This window comes from Rousettus aegyptiacus, unplaced genomic scaffold (assembly GCF_014176215.1).
Source record: "Rousettus aegyptiacus isolate mRouAeg1 unplaced genomic scaffold, mRouAeg1.p scaffold_m13_p_1, whole genome shotgun sequence".
Lineage (NCBI taxonomy): Eukaryota > Metazoa > Chordata > Mammalia > Chiroptera > Pteropodidae > Rousettus > Rousettus aegyptiacus.
The window spans coordinates 103,648,055-103,654,218 of record NW_023416284.1 but is presented as its reverse complement, the minus strand read 5'-3'; the positions used below and the strand labels follow the sequence as shown (position 1 = coordinate 103,654,218).

The 6,164-nt window shown below is 34.8% G+C and overlaps 1 pseudogene; it reads left to right on the top strand.

The window, feature by feature from the left end:
- The first annotated feature begins 511 nt into the window (after positions 1-511).
- Positions 512-630, top strand: LOC118606578 (annotated as a pseudogene).
- The last annotated feature ends 5,534 nt before the right edge of the window (positions 631-6,164 follow it).

Sequence of the window (6,164 nt, the reverse complement as noted above, 5' to 3'; positions counted from 1 at the left end):
TGAACAACAATCATGTTTACTGACAAAGACTCTCTTTTTAACCAAACTTTAGTCAGGGTCCTCTGAGCCTTCTTTTTGACTAGGTCTCAACCACCTATTCCCTGATTCTTTAGCCTGAGTAGCCCAGTTTTAGTGAGAATCCTGCTAAGTCAATTTAGTGAGAATCCCCCACTCTTGGTATCTGATCAAGTTCCTCACCTCTTACCTATAATGTATAAGTCCTTGAACTGTCTTTAGCAAGACTCTTGTTAGGTCAGTTTAGCAAAAATCTGCCTGCCCTTTATGCCTCCTCTTAGTAATTTTCCATCCATGGAACCCTTCACTCTGCTTGGTAACTATAAATCTCCAGCTTTCTTTGCTATATTCAGTTAATCTGAGTTCCCTCCCCTATTACAATACCCCTATTGCAATAGCCTTGAATAAAGTCTCATACATTTTAATAATGATCAGAATCTTTCTTTAACATTACTACATTTAATGAACTAACGTAAGAAGTTTAAAATATCTGTAGTACTACAGCCATACCACCCTGAACAAGCCTGATCCCATCTTATCTCAGAAGCTAAGCAGGGTTGGGCCTGGTTAGTACTTGGATGGGAAACCACTTAGGAAGACCAGGTGCTATATGTGTAAAAAATTAAAAAAATAAAAAATGAGAGATTGCAAGGTTTTTGCAATCTGTGAGGTCAACCAAGGGTTGCCTCGCCTAAAAAAAAAATAAAAAATAAAAATAAAAAATCAATAAAATATCTGCAGTAAATAAAAAAACTGTAAAAATGATCATAGTAAATTCGGAAAAGAGCTAGACACTCTTGAGAAATGACAAGTTACTAAAATCAAAGTCACCATAGTCATTTGATTTACATCCTCTGTTTATCTGAATATGTATGTCAGGCTCAAGAAAGAAAATAAAAAATTAATATAAAAGTGAATTTCAGCATGATTACATTACTTGAACCAAATTAACTGCAAGAGCTTTCATTGCTTCTTCAAATCCTTATTAACTATTAACAGCATTAATCAGAGAAAGAGAGAGAGAGCAACAGCTACAACATTCCACTTTTTCGCATAGAAATGGCTTGCCTCAAGGATCTTCAATAAAAAAAAAAAATTATCAAAGTATATTTTAACTCACAAAGTCTGTAAACTTTTTCTTTGTGATTGTTCATTTTATTTTTATCAAATAAGGTTACTTTTGGAAGAAAGCTCTCACTCATAGCATACTTGAAGGAAGAACAGAGGGCATAAGCAAGTCAATGAAAGCAAAGAAATATCTACCGATAAATCATTATGAATCGAAAGTATATGCAATTCAATTATTTGCCTTTTTATGTGGGTAACTATACAATGTGCTCATAAAATGGATCGTCTTTTTCATATCCCTTACACCATTTACAGAAATTTAGTTAAGGTTGTATAATAACAAGTACCATTTATAAGATACTTCTAGGTGACTGTTACCCTACTGGATATTTTTTTAAATACATGATTATATTTTTAATCGCAATAAGGTAGATATCATTAACTCTATTAGAAAATGAAGAAACTTAGACCTAAGGTCACACTTCTTCTGGTCAATAAAAGGGTTGAGATTAAAATTCTGGTTTGTTTGACTTCAGAGTACATTCTCATAATCATTACATTCTGATTTTATTTTTTAATTTTCCCTTTTTATTTTTGAAGAAACTATAGATGCTACAGCCGAAAAAGGATTTAAGAAATATGCTGCAGTAATCCTTATCAGTTCTATTTATTAAGCAGTGAGCTATTTCTATAATTACCTTAATTTTTCAAAAATAATAATTTATAATTAATAATTGGTCAATTGATTTTAATTGATCAGTTAAATTGCATTTGTTGGTTTAAATAAGTTTTGGCTAAATTGATTTTTTAAATAGAGATTATTGCTTCACAAATATTTCATATTAGAAAGATTATAAATACTACCAACATTGATCCATTGGTACTTATTTTCGAGGAATTGAAAAGTTAAGCTTGCACTTCCTAATTTGGGAAGCTGCAATTGCCACTCTTGCCCCTGTGCTTCATCACCTGCCATCATTGCTGACAATGTAGAAGAGTTTCCCACTTCAGATCAAGGCCCAGAACAGAGGGATGTCTATAAAGTCACTTCTGGAAAAGGGCCTAAAAAATTAAAAGGATAATGATCACTTTACTCCTTTACCTCCTATTTATGAAATAAAATAAAATGAGAAAATTTAATAAATTTGAAAAACTGACAACTTGGGAAAAACATTTCTTTGAACATTCCTCATCTGAAAAAATAAATGTTCTCCATATGAAAGAAATTGTTAATTTATGTTTAGCTCCCTAGAGCAGCCTTCAACCTATGTTGAATTTAAAAGCATGAAATTCCCAGTACCATGTTGGGGGTAGAGGTGGGGTTACCTGTTTTAGGTTTAAACCAACACCCAAGCATGGTCAGGATTATAAAGTCCCCTAGTTCTTAATAAATGAGTGGTCAGTACTCAGAAGGACCAAGCAGACAAGCAGAAGGATGGTTTGAAAAGCTCTGATTACATTGTTTGAAGGATTGTCAAAGGTTTCAGTACCGAGGCAAGTTCATTACAGAGAATACACTGTCTGATGACCAGTTAGAACTCAAGACGATCCTAACCACCACAAAGGATACAGGCAAAATTTCAGAGATTATTCTAAAGGGCAGTTGCCTCATACGTGGTAGGAGACTCTTTTCTGAGAGGGAATAGCCCTCCAACTTGGTCCAGCCTCCTCCCCTGTATAAGAGCCAGGACCTTGTTGAGTCAGCCTTCTCTGCCTTCTGGATATGAGTTCCTGATGGCATTTTGAACTAATGGGACACGATTTGACATCAGCTTGTTGAAAGTAAAAAGGAATCTGTGAGGTGGATGAAGTGTCTCTAGACAGCTGTCTCTGCACCTGTGTCACAACTCACATCTCATTCTGCAATCACAGAGTGCTATCAGAAGAAACCTAGGCTTTTTGTTTTCTAATCTCTCTCTCTCTTCAGCAAAAACATCATCTTATAGTCTGACTTAGAATGCTTTCAGAGATGAGAAAGACATTGCTTTATAATGTGTACCTGTAATTAATTCATTCATTCTTCCTCAATAAACATTTCATGATTACCTCGATGGTTAAAGATGCTATAAGATAAAAAGACAAACTAGCATTCCATTGTTTAAGAAGTTTACATAATTGTATCAAAATAAGACACATATCGAAATAATTAAATGTCAGTTAAAGATGTACATTGAAGTACTACTTCATGGTGTGAATGTGTTTGGAGATAGGGACTTTAAAGAGATGAAAATGAGGTCATTTGTTAGGGTTTAATCTAGTGGGACTGTTGTCATAAGAAGAGATTAGGACATGAACACACACAGAGGGAAATCCATGTGAGGATACTAGATGAAGAAGCACATCTACAAGCCAAGGAGAGAGACCTCAGAAGGAACCAACTGTGCTGACATCTTGATCTTGGACTTTCAGCTTCCAAAACTATGATGATATAAATTTCTGTCGTTTAAACTACCCAATCTGTGGCACTTTATTATGGCAGTCCTGCAAACTAACACAGTGTCTCTGCACAAATAAGATACTGACAGAATTAGATGATAAAAGATTATTTCACACACGCGCGCACACACATAAACAAATTAAGGTCTAGTGAGTCTTCAGAATCTCTGCCTCTTATTTTAAAATATCAGGACATTAGTTCACCTCCTTAAATTTCTCTCATTCAGAAAGATTATCAACTACGTCCTTGATCATATTTATAAATTATTTTATTATGCTAGAATATAAACTTTTGGTATTTGATAACCGAATATCATTGATAGGGTCAACATATTAACTTTACATCTTTTCTCATGTACTGAGCTTCAATTTCCCCCTGATACCCTTTCTTTGTATCTCCTCGTTAAAGAAAATAATAGTTGACTGTGTATGGTTTCTATCTGGTTAACAAAAGGATTTACAGTCGTTTATGTATTTGGATAGTTAAAGCTCTTTTTAAAACATTGACTTGTCTAAACGCGCATTGTATAGTCAAATCTTTTTCCTATTATAGTGCACTATGGATTTGAAATATCTAAATGTTGGAAACAGCATTAAACCAAAATATGGGGAATTTTGATCTTGGATAAATAGTATACATATATGTAGGTATGTTTCTTTGGTCCTTAAAAAATCTAACATATCTATCGTGAAATTGTTTTCATGTCAGTAACTCTAGTTCTCCCTCACACTATTTAATAGAGCTGCAAAGTATTGTAGTGCCTGTATATCGGTCGTAGGCCCAACAGGAAATGTGTGGGCAGAATTAAAGGAAACAGCAAAAGATGGTGAAGCACCCGGGTTTTAGTAACAAAAGAAAGCAGCTACCGCCTCAAGGCCTGAGGAAACAGAGAAAGAATGTTCTCTGTTACTGGAACCAGTGAGAGTTACAGCAGTGGAGGAGAGGAGGTTGTCCAGATTTAGCCACTGAGATGTCTGGCCATAGGTAGAGGGATGCAGTCACTACAACCACAGTTGGCAGAGAAATAGCAGAGGAGAAATACCAGAAATTCCATCTCACCCGTCAATCCTGTTGGTGCCTCCAACAGCTAATAAAAATCAAAAGCCAGAGGATAAGGAAACCCTAGGTCAGCTTCCCTGGAATCAGACCAGGGTAGAGAATTGATATAGAGGGCAATCACGGAATAAAGAGCATTACATTTATGTATGTCATTCTAATTATATTAATTGAGGATCTGCTATGTATCAGGCATTATTCCAGGCCCAAGGAAAATGATAGTGAATGAAACAGACAAACTTGCTGCTTTTAAAGGATTTACAGTTCTAGGGTGGAGAGGAAACAACAAAATGAATACATCTAGTTACATACTAACATGTACAGTGTTTATTAGGTCCCAGACATGGTTCTAAGCCCTTTCCATATATTGCCTCAGTAAATAAATTAATAGCGTAAATTTCAAACATTTCTTTAATGATGGAACATTATAGGATGTGCCCCATTTTTTTTCTTTTTTTCTATTACCAACAATGTCTTAATAAATTATTTTAAACATCATTCTTTGTGCACATATATAAGCGATTCTGTGGAAAAGATACCTGTACATGAAACTGCAGTCAAAAGGAAGGCATTTTTTAACTTAATAGCATCAGCCAAATAATTCTCCAGAAAACTATACTAAATACACACACTCAGCCAATGAGGGGGCAAGTTTTCACAGCCCCTCTACCCTGTGTCATAGAATTTTAGAATATCTTGGAAACCATTCTGATTATAAGATGGATGACTGCGTAGGTAGATGTTGGAGGAAAGATTCAAGCACAGAATAACAATTTAACCAGATGATCCTTAAGATACTTTATAAGCCTGAGGTTCTATGAGGCTATGCTATCATGTTTAACTATAAATTTGTTTCATTTACCAATACAACCCATTAAGTTTAAGAAGAAACAATGGTGGTGCCATAAACCAATTATCAGCATGCTTTTCCTCAGGAGCTTAGGATCTGGGCCTTTGGGGCAAATTCAGACAATTTCCCAAATGAATCCTTAACTGTAAATCACCATAGGAGTCAAAGCTGAGAATACCTGTATCTTTTCAACACTAAACACACACACACACACACACACACACACACACACACACACACACACACAACAAAATATTGAATTAAACATAGATCATAGATCAAAAATGTCATTTAAATATAACATCAATGAACAGTAAAACCCCAATGTGAAAAAATTAGCTTGCATTGTAGGTATTATTGTTGTCTACACATTGATATTCATTACATATAAAATGTGTTTTTCTGAAGAGTGAACTCTTTGATATTCATTATTTCTATGATTGTTAGAGCATCTTTTAAAATAGATATCAGTAAAACTATGCTATCCTAGGGCTTTAGAAGTGAAAGAATCTTGAAGATCACTGGTGGGTATTTGACCATGAAAAAAAAAAAAAAGAACTTAGGCCAAGGAGTTTACATCAGACACACAGACACATCTGGACAGAAGCGGCTCAGAGATTCTGTGACAGAAACCTCAGGTCATAATTATTTTTCCTTTGCTGTGAATCTATAAATGTACTGTTGAAATTATAGTGAGGAAAACATGGCTGAGAGTCAGTGGTTTGCTCTTTGGTTCTA